The sequence below is a fragment of the Camellia sinensis genome, chromosome 9, assembly GCF_055761805.1.
Source record: "Camellia sinensis isolate YWXY chromosome 9, ASM5576180v1, whole genome shotgun sequence".
Classification (NCBI taxonomy): Eukaryota; Viridiplantae; Streptophyta; class Magnoliopsida; order Ericales; family Theaceae; genus Camellia; species Camellia sinensis.
The window spans coordinates 52,866,002-52,881,936 of record NC_138969.1 but is presented as its reverse complement, the minus strand read 5'-3'; positions in this window follow the sequence as shown (position 1 = coordinate 52,881,936).

The following is a 15,935-nucleotide window of genomic DNA, read 5'->3' as shown; positions in this document are numbered from 1 at the left end:
GCACTACCGAAGATGCTCGAGACAGTGTTTTCCACGATGTGGTCGGTGAAGATGGGCATGGATATTGTCGTACATACGGCAAGGATGTGCCTTGGAGCATGGTGTATGGAGATAAATCTAAGTCATCACAGTCAGGATCTCAGTCATCAATTGTTGCCGAGATCACAAAGCAGGTTCGTACGGAGTTGAGACGAGCTGAGGGATGAGATTAGAGAGGAATTGAGGGAGGAGATGCGAACAGATCTTTCGACACAGATACAAGAAACGAAAGCTGAAATGTTGGCTATTGTGTCCCACAAAGGGAGTACAAATCACAACAAACAAGTTCAGTATAAATAAATGTTTTATAAATATCTAATTATAGCACAATTGTATCATTGAAAATAAATACGATTAACAAAGAATACCATGAATATCATAGGTATCGGATGCATTGAGTGGACACCGTGAACCTATGGATTATGACGCCGATGAGAACCCACATACACCACCACCAAATGATGACGTAAACTTTCAAACAATTTGAAAACTTGTTGTTTGTGAAAATTTGTCGTTTTGTAACTTTTTCTCCAAACTGGTTGACACACTAAAATGCTCAAATGGGTTCGGATGTAAACGAAACTTGACACGCACAACATACTAGGCACACATGACTTGTTGATTACCGGTTTTGAATCTAGAGCCTAATTTCCGTTTATGAAAACTTGTTACTTAATAACTCTTTTTCAAACTAGATGACGCACTAAAATGCTCAAACGGGTTCGGATGTCAACGAAACTTGACACACACAACACACTAGGCACACATCACTTGCAGGAGAAGACGGGACTCGAAACCGATTCCCGGTTTTGAATCTAGAGCCTAATTTCCGTTAATGAAAACTTGTTACTTAATAACTCTTTTTCAAACCGGTTGATACACTAAAATGCTCAAACGGGTTCCGATGTCAACGAAACTTGACACACACAACACACTAGGCACACATGACTTGTATGAGAAGACGGGACTCGAAACCGATTCCCGGTTTTGAATCTAGAGCCTAATTTCCGTTAATAAAAACTTGTTACTTAATAACTGTTTTTCAAACCGGTTGGCACACTAAAATGCTCAAATAGGTTCGGCAGTCAACAAAACCTGACACGCACAACATACTAGCCACATATGACTTGTAGGATAAGACGGAACTCGAAACCGATTCCCGGTTTTGAATCTAGAGCCTAATTTCCGTTTATGAAAACTTGTTACTTAATAACTCTAAACCGGTTGACACACTAAAATGCTAAAACGGGTTCGGATGTCAACGAAACTTGACACGCACAACATACTAGGCACACATGACTTGTAGGAGAAGACGGGACTCGAAACCGATTCCCGGTTTTGAATCTAGAGCCTAATTTCCGTTAATGAAAACTTGTTACTTAATAACTCTTTTTCAAACCGATTGACACACTAAAATGCTCAAACGGGCTCGGATGTCAACGAAACTTGACACACACAACATACTAGGCACACATGACTTGTAGGATAAGATAGAACTCGAAACCGATTCCCGGTTTTGAATCTAGAACCTAATTTCCGTTAATGAAAACTTGTTACTTAATAACTATTTTCAAACCGATTGACACACTAAAATGGTCAAACGGGTTCGGATGTCAACGAAACTTGACACGCACAACATACTAGGCACACATGACTTGTAGGATAAGATGGAACTCGAAACCGATTCTCGATTCCTGATTTTCAATCTAGAGCCTAATTTCCGTTTATGAAAACTTGTTACTTAATAACTCTAAACCGGTTGACACACTGACATGCTCAAACGGGTTCGGATGTCAACGAAACTTGACACACACAACATACTAGGCACACATGACTTCTAGGAGAAGACGGGACTCAAAACCGATTCACGGTATTGAATCTAGAGCCTAATTTCCATTAATGAAAACTTTTTACGTAATAACTCTTTTCCAAACCGGTTGACACACTAAAATGCTCAAACGGGTTCGGCTGCCAACGAAACCTAACACGCAGAACATACTAGCCACACATGACTTGTAGGATAAGACGGAACTCGAAACCATTTCCCGGTTTTGAATCTAGAGCCTAATTTTCGTTTATGAAAACTTGTTACTTAATAACTCCAAACCGGTTGACACACTAAAATGCTCAAACGGGTTCGGATGTCAACAAAACTTGACACGCACAACATACTAGGCACACATGACTTGTCAGAGAAGACGGGACTTAAAACCGATTCCCAGTTTTGAATCTAGAGCCTAATTTTCATTAATGAAAACTTGTTACTTAATAACTCTTTTTCAAACCGGTTGACACACTAAAATGCTCAAACGGGTTTGGATGACAACGAAAGTTGACACACACAACATACTAGGCACACATGACTTGTAGGATAAGACAGAACTCGAAACTGATTCTCGGTTTTGAATCTAGAGCCTAATTTCCGTTAATGAAAACTTGTTACTTAATAACTCTTTTTGAAACCGGTTGACACACTAAAATGCTCAAACGGGTTCGGATGTCAACGAAACTTGACACGCACAACATACCAGGCACACATGACTTGTAGGAGAAGACGGGACTTGAAACCGATTCCCAGTTTTCAATCTAAAGCCTAATTTCCGTTAATGAAAACTTGTTACTTAATAACTCTTTTTCAAACTGGTTGACACACTAAAATGCTCAAACGAGTTCGGATGTCAACGAAACTTGACACACACAACATGCTAGCCACACATGACTTGTAGGATAAGACGGAACTCAAAACCGATTCCCGATTTTGAATCTAGAGTCTAATTTCTGTTAATGAAAACTTATTACGTAATAACTCTTTTCCAAATCGGTTGACACACTAAAATGCTAAAACGGGTTCGGATGTCAACGAAACTTGACACGCACAACATACTAGCCACACATGACTTGTAGGATAAGACGGAACTCGAAACCGATTCCCGGTTTTGAATCTAGAGCCTAATTTCCGTTAATGAAAACTTGGTACTTAATAACTCTTTTTAAACCGGTTGACACAATAAAATGCTCAAACGGGTTCGGATGTCAACGAAACTTAACACGCACAACATACTAGGCACACATGACTTGTAGGATAAGATGGAACTCGAAACCGATTCCTGATTCCCGATTTTCAATCTAGAGCCTAATTTTCGTTAATGAAAACTTGTTACTTAATAACTCTTTTTCAAACCGGTTGACGCGGTAAAATGCTCAAACGGGTTCAGATGTCAACGAAACTAGACACGCACAACATACTAGGCACACATGACTTGTAGGATAAGACGGAACTCGAAACGGATTCTCGGTTTTGAATCTAGAGTCTAATTTCCGTTTATGAAAACTTGTTACTTATTAACTCTAAACCGGTTGACACACTAAAATGCTCAAACGGGTTCAGATGTCAACGAAACTTGATACGCACAACATACTAGCCACACATGACTTGTAGGATAAAACGGAACTCCAAATCGATTCCCAATTTTGAATCTAGAGCCTAATTTCCGTTAATGAAAACTTGTTACTTAATAACTCTAAACCAGTTGACACACTAAAATGTTCAAATGGGTTCGGATGTCAACGAAACTTGACACGTGCAACATAGTTGGCACACATGACTTGTAGGAGAAGACGGAACTTAATGAAACTTTTTCTTTACAAACTCTTTTTGTGTTTATTCGATTATTGTTATAGATTATAGCTCAATGTGTACAATCATTGCCTATTTTTAATAGTATTATGATCATTGTAGGATGTAATTAAAGTTTCTTTGGAGGGTTCTATAATACCAAGAGTCCAATTGGCGGAGGGACTTCTTATTAGTGTCGATCCATTGTGTGAAATTGATGGAGTTCCAATTGGCCCTGAATTTTGCAAAGTTTTTGTTTTAAAAGTGAACAAGCCGAACGCTGTTTTGGAAATAACATCCCGATGTCTAAGAACAATTGGAGAAGCTGTGGGAAGATACATTGTGTGGCGCTCGATTCATGTATATGTTACAATCTTATTTATTTATTTATTGAAATAAATATCAAATGTTTTACATTTTCTGTAAGCTTGAAATTGATTATATAGTAAATGATTTTTTTTTTTTTTTGGTTTTTTTTTTTTTGCAGGTGCAACCCTTTTGAGTACGTGATGATATCTTCACATATTGATATTAGAGTTTACAATCTTATTTATTTTATTTTTTTTGAAAAAAATATTAAATGTTGTACATTTTCTGTAAGCTTGAAATTAATTATATTGTAAATGAATTTTTTTTTTTTGCTGGTGCAACCCTTTTGAGTACGTGATGATATCTTCGCATATCGATATTAGAGTTTACAATCATATTTATTTATTTATTTTTTGAAAAAAATATCAAATGTTTTACATTTTTTGTAAGCTTGAAAATAATTATGTTGTAAATGATGATTTTTTTCTTTTTTGAGTACGTGATATTTTCGCATATCGATATAGGAGCTTACTATTGATATCAAAACAAGCTACATTATATCTGTTTTTATTTTTTTATTTTTTTATTTCTATTGTCGATACTAAAAATTTGAATTCTTGAATTTCAAAAATTATTAGTATTGTTAGAGATTATTTTATATATTTTTGTAAATAATATTTGATTGACAATTGTTACAAGGTACATATATTATTCTTGGTATATGATTTTTTGAATGTGAATTTGGATGTGGATGTGAATGTGGATGTGGATGTTGATGTATTTTTAAAAATATTAATAATTTGTATAGGAAATATTTAATAAAATATGATTTTATAAAAATTAATTTTATTGCGACAATAATAAACCGTCGCTAATGTAATTCTCATTTCTTTATATTTAATTAGCGATGGGTTAACCTATCGCATATACATAGTAGTTCCAATCTTTTGCGACGGTTTCAACTGTCGCAAATAAATATTTTGCGACAGTTTAAACTGTTGCCAATACGGTATTAACTTAATACTACTTTTTTGGCGACGTTTTAGGCCGTCGCTAATAATACTTTTTGCGACAGCAATCAACATCGTCACTAAATATGCCATTTTTTTTCCTTTTTTGTTTCAGGCGAAACCGTCGCAAAAACTATTGATTAGCAGTCGCTACAAGAATGCGACGGTGTGTAACCGACGCAAACAATTTTTGTCACGCCCCTTTCCGCGACCCCCCATTTTCCGTCGCTACTCTGTCGCAAAAAGTCTTTTGCGACGATATATGGACCTTTTGTGACGTTTGAGACCGTCGCAAAAAGTCTGATGTTTAATAGTGTCTCTCTTTCTTTTTTTAAGATCATCATGAAATATTTTGCTATTAAACTTGGCAACTATTAATTTTTATTATGCAAAATCGTGATGCCAACATAAAAAAATGAAACAATACAAATTCATGATAACAAAAATAGACTTGTACAATTGTTAACAAATGTGGTCAAAAAGATTGGGGTAATAGTGCTATTTTGCAAATACATACATATTTCCATAACACACTTTTGTTTCATGTTATTTTTTTCATCGAAACAAGAGTTTCGCAACAAATTGGGTGAAAAGAGTTTCAGTTTGACAAGTTTGGTTTCGATATGACTTTTGAAAAAATTTGTGAAATTTTTGATCAATAACGTCATGCAAAACCCAAAATAAATAAATATTAAACATACAAATTATGATTAAAAAAATTGATACAATTTGTAAAAATTATTTCACAAAAATATATTTTAAACATTACAAATATTGTTTTTTACAAAAATAAAGCATCCGTCTATAAAATTTTTGTTATCAACAATCCAGATAGCAAAATAAAAAACATGGTACAAACAAATTGGAAAGCAAAGTAAAAAAAATTAAACCAAAATATACTTAAATCTCGGCAAAGATTCCTGAATGCAAATGGACAAAAGTGTGGGCTATTGCGCCTCATTTCTTGTCTGTTGAACCATATATGCAATAATGGTCACACAAATAATAATAATAATAATAATAATAATAATAATAATAATAAACAAATAAATAAAGTTTTTTACCTCTCATGAAGCTGCATTTGTTGCAAGAGCAAGGACCAAAAAAAAAAAAAAAATCCTTTATGTCACACCCCAAACCTGGGTATGACCGGCCGTGGCCTACAGGGCCTTAGTCCAAGGCACACGTAAGCCTAAACACGCATTCAATATCACCTTGAACAATTAAACCATAGTCCAATAACAAATAACCAAAACTCAATCCAGGACATGCCACAAGTGAAAAACAAGTCATAACCAACTTCCAAAAAAATATATATATAGTAAATGGGACACATACCGCCCACAAAATAAAATAATTCTAAATAAAACCCAACCACAATGTATGCACAAAACTCGACAAAGAAACCTAAAAGAAAATTAAATAAATACCCTAGAGGTCCATGCAATTGAGTCCCCGCTACGCCATGAATCCACTCTAAGTCCTTCTAACACCTGGAAGTGATAAAACTAAGTCAGCTGATAGCTCAGTGAGTAGCAACATGGATAGTAAATACAGTTTTGAAAACAAGGATAAATTCCAAAATAAGATATATGTCACAGAAACTAGATTGGCATACAGTTTGGTAAATACAATCTGTTTCAAAAGAAGGTTCCACAGTTCAACACTTAAAATACTCATGTCTCGCAAGAACATGATAAACGACATTTTCCACTTAAAACAGATTATAACATGAACACCAATAATTTTCTGGGTACCAAGAAAAACAAATAATCTGCCACACATTTCTCAGGCTATAAGCCCCGTTGGATCCAATACCGAACTAAGAGTCATCTTTAGGGTGGCACTTGGGCCTTTTCTCAAAGACGATCCGATTGAAGGTCACCTAGTTGTTTTTAAAGGTCTTTTCGTTACAATCGTTGAGCACTAGAGTCATCACGGCCCAACCCGGATCTGTTCCCTAGTGGCCAGAGTCACCACACACAGTGGAATAATTTCCCTGGACTAAATACACACACGGTCCCAATAATCAATACACATCAGTTTCGCAAAACATGGTAGTTCATCATTATAAACATGAGACCAAAACAAATAGTTTACAGTATGCGAAGTTCACACATGTTTCAGAAATAATTTGATTCAATTGATAATATAATAATTTATCAAAACAGTTTAGTCTTGAAATAACAATTTAATTTTCCAACAGTTCAGGGTAGGGGAACATTTATAAAAAATACGTAGCATGAAACTACTCACCTGAAACGAAATGATATAATCCTTGAATCGAATAGAGTGTAAAAGTCCAACTAGTGCCTGAACGAAGTATTAAAAAAAAAACTACACGTCACAACTAATTTAAAATATTACAAAAAAGGAACTAAGTAACCTCAACTAAAGAGCACTAACACGGCTCAACCCAACTCACCGTTACTCTTAAATATTAGCTAAGTTCATGTTCTTCAACGTTTAAAATCACCCAAGACATGGGTTCCGGTCAAAACTTAATTAATTGTGACTTTAAGATAAAACAGAATTTCAAACAAGGCTTCCCAACCTATTCGCTAACTTTGAAAATTACAAAACCCACTCCACGCTATTCAAAAAATTACAATAACCTCCAGATATGATCTAATATATCATAAGTTTCAAACCCAATTGGTTTCACTTGATTTGCTTATCAAAATAATTATCTACAATTTATTATATCCAAACAGGTTGTTTTCTGCAGCATTTTAAAGAAATTGACGGTTCTCTTAATATACACGAGCAATCAATGCAAGGCCAAAAATGTACGAAACTAGACTCGTAACCGGTTCTAATGACACTAATTTGATAATTTTTGGATTTATACCCAAAGAGAACAACACTCCCGAATTTACTATTTCGGACTGGTTTCCTGGACAGATTTGAATACCTCAATTTATATGGATTTTGACTCCCAAAAATTATGAAAAAATTCCGATATGCAATTCAATATGTAATTAATCTACTGTAAAAATTTCAGATTAAAATTCATTCGTTTGATATGGTTTCTTGATTTTTAAAGTCTATGATTCTGCACAGAATTTTTCCTTGAATAATACCCAATCTTTATGCATGAATGTGTTGAACCTTAAACATTATATCTAGACCTATACCAAACAAGGGTACCAGTCCACTGTCAACAAAACACACAAAAAAATAATGTCACATCTCTTCCACAATGAGACTCACGCAACCACACAACATCTCTTCTTCCATCATTATTTCCCATAACCCAAGTTTGATATACTAAACTTCCCTTCACACCAGCCCATAAATTAATATATACCTGAATGATCAAACCATGCATTTCACAAACTCAACTATAGAAGATCAAAAATAATAATAGAAGTGAGAATAAACAATTAAATTACCCACAAAGTATTGGTTACATAGAATTCCTCTCCCTCCTTGTTTGCCACAAGCTTCTTCGTCTCTCTCTCCCTCAATGACTCACGGCTGCTAAGCCTAAAGTGGCTGCTGTTACGTTGATTATAAAAAAGAATTGATATCTCACCATTAGGGTTTTATCCACCTAATATAAATTTCCAAAATGACCCCTTACTAACTAGTTTATTATTATTATTATTATTATTATTATTATTATTATTATTATTATTATTGTTACTATCATTAAGATTATTATCAAAAGTCTTAAAAAATTGTGAACTTCCGTAAAAATTTATTTATACTTTAAAAATTAATTAAAGACCCCCCAAATATTTAATTTGCACTTTAGGATTCACCATCAAAATATTTGAGATTGTAATATTATTATTGTTATTATTTAATTATTTACTTAATTTTTATATTTGGGTTCTCACATTCTCCCCCACTAAATGAAAAGTTTCGTCCTCGAAACTAACCTGAGTAAATCATGTGAATAGATGTGGGTACTTCTCGCTCATCTCGTCCTCGCGCTCCCAAGTCGCCTCTTCAACTAGATGATTACGCCACAATACCTTAACCAATTTAATGACCTTTGTACGCAACATTTTCTCTTTCGAATCCAAAATCTGAACAGGTATCTCCTCATATGAAAAATCCTCTCTAATCTGAAGCGGCTTATAATCTATCACATGCGACGGACTGTGTACATATTTCCTCAGCATAGACACGTGAAACACATTATGCACTCCTGCCAACCTAGGGGGTAGAGCAACACGGTACGCAACCTCACCAACCTTCTCCAATACCTCAAATGGACCAATGTATCTAGGACTCAACTTTCCTTTCTTTCCAAACCTGATCACTCCTTTCCATGGTGATACTTTCAAGAATACCATATCCCCCTCATGAAACTCTAAGTCTCTCCTACGATGATCAGTATAACTTTTTTGTCTACTCTGGGCAGTCAATAATCTCTCTCTGATGGTGATAATTTTCTGTGTAGCATCCTCCACCAAATCAGGTCCCAACATTTGCCTTTCACCAACCTCATACCAACACAAAGGAGACCTACACTTCCTCCCATACAAAGCCTCATAAGGAGCTACTCCCAAACTAGAATGATAACTATTATTATAGGCAAACTCCATGAGCGGCAAATAATCATCCCAATTACCTCTCCACTCCAAGGCACAAGCCCTCAACATATCCTCAAGGGTTTGAATAGTCCTCTCTGATTGCCCATCTGTCTGAGGGTGATAAGCTGAACTAAAATTTAACCTAGTACCCATAGCTGATTGTAGCGCACCCCAAAACTTAGACACAAAACGAGGGTCCCGATCTGACACTATTGACACTGGTGCACCATGCAATCTAACAATCTCCTTCACATACAACTGTGCAAATCGAGCTAGAGAATAGGTCATCCATACTGCAATAAAATGTGCTGACTTGGTTAATCTATCAACAACTACCCAAACTGCATCGTGATTACTACTAGTACGAGGTAATCCACACACGAAGTCCATGGTAACATGATCCCACTTCCACTCCGGTATAGGTAAGGGTTGTAGTTTCCCCGCAGGTTTCTGATGTTCTACTTTAACTTGTTGACACACCAAACACTGAGCCACAAATTCTACAATATCTCCCTTCATACCATTCCACCAAAAATGTTCATGAAGATCCCGATACATCTTAGTGCTTCCAGGATGAATGCTGTAACTAGAACTATGTGCCTCCGTCATAATCTCCTTCCTCAAATCACCACTAGCAGGAACACAAATTCGGCTACGGAATCTAAGCAACCCATCATCACTAACCACAAAGTCTACATGCTTACCCTCTGTCATCTCTCCTTTAATGCGCTCACACTGGGGGTCAATCTCCTGTGCTATACGAATCCGTTCTCTCAAGGTCGGCTGAACTGTCAATTGACTACAATAAGCCCTATTACCAGGTGTAACAACTTCAAGTCTCAAACGTTTCATGTCTTCCACCAAACAACTCTCAATAGACAAAGCAGCTACATCTCCAACTGCGACCTTCCTACTCAAGGCATCTGCAACCACATTTGCCTTTCCCGGATGATATAAAATATTCACATCATAATCTTTTAGTAACTCAAGCCATCTTCTTTGCCTCAAATTTAGTTCCTTCTGTGTGAAAATATACTTCAAACTCTTATGATCAGTGTAAATCTCACATGACTCTCCATACAAATAATGCCGCCAGATCTTAAGAGCAAAAATCACTGCTGCTAACTCTAAGTCGTGCGTAGGATAGTTTTTCTCATGTATTTTCAACTGTCGTGACGCATAAGCAATCACCTTCCCCTGCTGCATGAGCACACATCCTAAACCCTGTCGTGAAGCATCACTATAAATCAAAAAACCACCTCCATCTGTAGGTAAGGCAAGGATTGGAGCTGATGTCAATCTCTGTTTAAACTCTTGGAAACTACACTCACAATCATCATTCCACTCAAACTTTACCCCTTTCCTGGTGAGATTGGTAAGTGGCAAAGCAATACGGGAGAATCCTTCCACAAACCGTCTGCAATACCCAACAAGCCCTAGAAAGCTACGTACCTCCGTCACAGAAGTAGGTCGTGGCCAATCAACAATTGCTGCCACCTTCGTGCTATCCACAGATACCCCATCTTTACTCACTACATGACCCAAAAAGGATACACTGCTCAACCAGAATTCACATTTCTTAAATTTTGCATACAATCTCTTCTCCCTAAGGATCTGCAGTACTACCCTCAAATGCTGCTCATGCTCCTCCTTACTCCTCGAATAAATTAGGATGTCATCAATAAATACTACCACAAATTTATCCAGTTGTGGCTTAAATACTCTGTTCATTAAATCCATAAATGCGGCTGGTGCATTTGTGAGACCAAAAGGCATCACCAAGAACTCATAATGCCCGTAACGGGTTCTAAAAGCAGTCTTAGGAACATCCTCATCCCTTACCTTCAACTGGTGATAGCCTGACCTCAAGTCAATTTTAGAGAATACTTGAGCTCCCTGTAACTGGTCAAATAGATCATCAATGCGTGGCAAAGGATACCTATTCTTCACTGTGACTTTGTTCAGTTCTCTATAATCAATACATAATCTCATAGACCCATCCTTCTTCTTCACAAACAACACAGGTGCTCCCCAAGGTGAAACACTAGGCCTAATAAAACCTTTGTCTAGCAACTCCTGTAACTGAGTTTGTAACTCACTCAACTCCAATGGTGCCATTCTATAGGGTGCTTTAGAGATAGGTGTTGTATTAGGGATCAAGTCAATGGAAAATTCAACCTCACGGTCTGAGGAAGACCAGGTAGATCCTCTGGAAAAGCATCAACAAATTCCCTCACTACAGGCAAGTCCTCTAACCTTTGCTCTGGTTGTTCAGTACTCACCACACAAGCTAAATAACCACGACACCCTTTTCTCAACATTCGGTTAGCCTGAAGGGAAGAAACAAAACAAATAGAAGACCCTTTTCCATCTCCCTAAAAGAAAAACTCATGTTGCCCTGGCATAGCAAAAACTACCCTCTTTCTAAAACAATCAATAGAGGCATGATGCTTCGTTAACCAATCCATCCCCAAAATCACGTCAAAATCCTTCATCTCTAAAGAAATCAAATCCATTGGAAAATTTCTACCATCCATCTTTATCTCACAAGATCTACAAATATCTCCTAACACTACTGTTTCTCCTAATGGAGTAGACACAGCAATAGCTACATCCAAAGGCTCACAAGGAATAGACAAATGATGTAGAAACTTAGGTGCAGCAAAAGAATGTGTAGATCCTGAATCAACTAAAACTCTGGCAGGTACAGATGATATAAGGAGTGTACCTTGCACCACAGATGGAGCAGCCTCAGCCTCCTCTCTAGTGAGAGCGTAAACACGTCCTTGGGTAGCCGCTGACTTCTTATCCTGAGCCCCATTCCCGGATGTCTGCCCTTGGGTAGTCCTACTTTTGCCATTATTCTGCTTCTGGTTAAACCCACCGCTATAAAAAGTTCGTCTCTGCCCTTGCCCTTGAAATGACTGTGCTACTGACTGACCTCCCAGTCCCTTAGACCTACATTGTGCAGAGAGATGCCCAAGCTTGCCACACTTAAAGCATGTTCGAGCTGTGCCATCACAATTATACCCAACAGAATGTGACCTACCACATCTATCACAATTCCTCCGATTCTACTGCCTCATGCCATTGCTAACCTGACCTTGGGTGTAAGGCTTCTTGCTAGGATTGCTACCACCACCACGATGCTCTACTTGTCTCTCCTCTCTAAGTCTCTTGTTTTGTGGTTCTTTAGCCTTTTGTTCCTCAGCTCTCTTTTCCTCTTCTACTCCCCTTTCAGCTAGTAATGCCTTGCTTACCAATGCAGAATATGTCTTCATCTCCAAAATAGCTACTTTTGCATAGATCTCTGACCGCAAGCCATTCTCAAACAACATCACTCTATCTTCCTCTATGGCCACCTGATGTGGGGCATACCTCGACAACTCCGCAAACTTGGCTTCATACTGAGCCACTGACATGTCATTTTGCTTCAAATTGAGAAAATCCACTTGTTTCTGCCTTCGCACTGCTTCAGGGAAGTATTTCTCATTAAACAATTCTAAAAACTTGCTCCACACTAGCTCTGTTTCTCTACCCTCATATTGACGCTTCACCATGCGCCACCAATGCTCTGCTTGACCCTTGAATCTAAAAGCTGCAAAGGCCACCTTCTGGTCTGCTGAACAACCTAGAACATCAAATATTTTCTCCATCTCTAGTACCCATGCCTCTGCCTCCGTAGGGTCCATTGTTCCGTGAAATTCTGGAGGTTTTGCCTTCATAAACCTCTCAAATAAGGAACCTCTATCCAAAGTTAAAGTTGGGTGAACTGCTGGTTGTGGGGCTACATGATTGTTTAGTAATCCCAACAATGATTGTAAAACCTGTGCGGCTGGTGCAGCAGGAACAACTCCTAGTGCTTCAGGGACGACTGGAGCAACAGGTGGTGCGGTAGGGGGTATAGGAACATGGGGAACTCTACGATTAGCGGCTGGTTGTTCAGTTCCAAGAGCATTAACACTTCTTCTCCTAGGTGCCATCTCTTAACCTTCAAAATGAAATTAAGAAAAGCTCAACACAAGCTTAAACAAAACTAACTTAACCAAACACTACTAAGGACTATAGGGACTCGGACCTCGTCTAAATGATGAAATGCAAGATATGTAACTCGATAAACTACAGCTCTGAAACCACAATTGTCACACCCCAAACCTGGGTATGACCGGCCGTGGCCCACAGGGCCTTAGCCCAAGGCACACGTAAGCCTAAACACGCATTCAATAGCACCTTGAACAATTAAACCATAGTCCAATAATAAATAACCAAAACTCAATCCAGGACATGCCACAAGTGAAAAACAAGTCATAACCAACTTCCAAAAAAATATATATAGTAAATGGGACACAAACCGCCCACAAAATAAAATAATTCTAAATAAAACCCAACCACAATGTATGCACCAAACTCGACAAAGCAACCTAAAAGAAAATTAAATAAATGCCCTAGAGGTCCATGCAATTGAGTCCCCGCTACGCCATGAATCCAGTCTAAGTCCTTCTAACACCTGGAAGTGATAAAACTAAGTCAGCTGATAGCTCAGTGAGTAGCAACATGGATAATAAATACAGTTTTGAAAACAAGGATAAATTCCAAAATAGGATATATATCACAGAAACTAGATTGGCATACAGTTTGGTAAATACAATCTATTTCAAAAGAAGGTTCCACAGTTCAACACTTAAAATACTCATGTCTCGCAAGAACATGATAAACGACATTTTCCACTTAAAACAGATTATAACATGAACACCAATAATTTTCTGGGTACCAAGAAAAACAAATAATCTGCCACACATTTCTCAGGCTATAAGCCCCGTTGGATCCAATACCGAACTAAGAGTCATCCTCAGGGTGGCACCTGGGCCTTTTCTCAAAGACGATCCGATTGAAGGTCACCTAGTTGTTTTTAAAGGTCTTTTCCTTACAATCGTTGAGCACTAGAGTCATCACGGCCCAACCCGGATCTGTTCCCTAGTGGCCAGAGTCACCACACACAGTGGAATAATTTCCCTGGACTAAATACACACACGGTCCCAATAATCAATACACATCAGTTTCGCAAAACATGGTAGTTCATCATTATAAACATGAGACCAAAACAAATAGTTTACAGTAGGCGAAGTTCACACATGTTTCAGAAATAATTTGATTCAATTGATAATATAATAATTTATCAAAACAGTTTAGTCTTGAAACAACAATTTAATTTTCCAACAGTTCAGGGTAGGGGAACATTTATAAAAAATATGTAGCATGAAACTACTCGCCTGAAACGAAATGATATAATCCTTGAATCGAATAGAGTGTAAAAGTCCAACTAGTGCCCTGAACGAAGTATTAAAAAAAAAAAAAAAACTACACGTCACAACTAATTTAAAATACTACAAAAAGGAACTAAGTAACCTCAACTAAAGCGCACTAACACGGATCAACCCAACTCACCGTTACTCTTAAATATTAGCTAAGTTCATGTTCTTCAACGTTTAAAATCACCCAAGACATGGGTTCCGGTCAAAACTTAATTAATTGTGACTTTAAGATAAAACAGAATTTCAAACAAGCCTTCCCAACCTATTCGCTAACTTTGAAAATTACAAAACCCACTCCACGCTATTCAAAAAATTCCAATAACCTCCAGATATGATCTAATATATGCTAAGTTTCAAACCCAATTGGTTTCACTTGATTTGCTTATCAAAATAATTATCTACAATTTATTATATCCAAACAGGTTGTTTTCTGCAGCATTTTAAAGAAATTGACGGTTCTCTTAATATACACGAGCAATCAATGCAAGGCCAAAAATGTACGAAACTAGACTCGTAACCGGTTCTAATGACACTAATTTGATAATTTTTGGATTTATACCCAAAGAGAACAACACTCCCGAATTTACTATTTCGGACTGGTTTCCTGGACAGATTTGAATACCTCAATTTATATGGATTTTGACTCCCAAAAATTATGAAAAAATTCAGATATGCAATTCAATATGTAATTAATCTACTGTAAAAATTTCAGATTAAAATCCATTCGTTTGATATGGTTTCTTGATTTTTAAAGTCTATGATTCTGCACAGAATTTTTCCTTGAATAATACCCAATCTTTATGCATGAATGTGTTGAACCTTAAACATTATATCTAGACCTATACCAAACAAGGGCACCAGTCCACTGTCAACAAAACACACAAAAAAATAATGTCACATCTCTTCCGCAATGAGACTCACGCAACCACACAGCACCTCTTCTTCCATCATTATTTCCCATAACCCAAGTTTGATATACTAAACTTCCCTTCACACCAGCCCATAAATTAATATATACCTGAATGATCAAACCATGCATTTCACAAACTCAACTATAGAAGATCAAAAATAATGATAGAAGTGAGAATAAACAATTAAATTA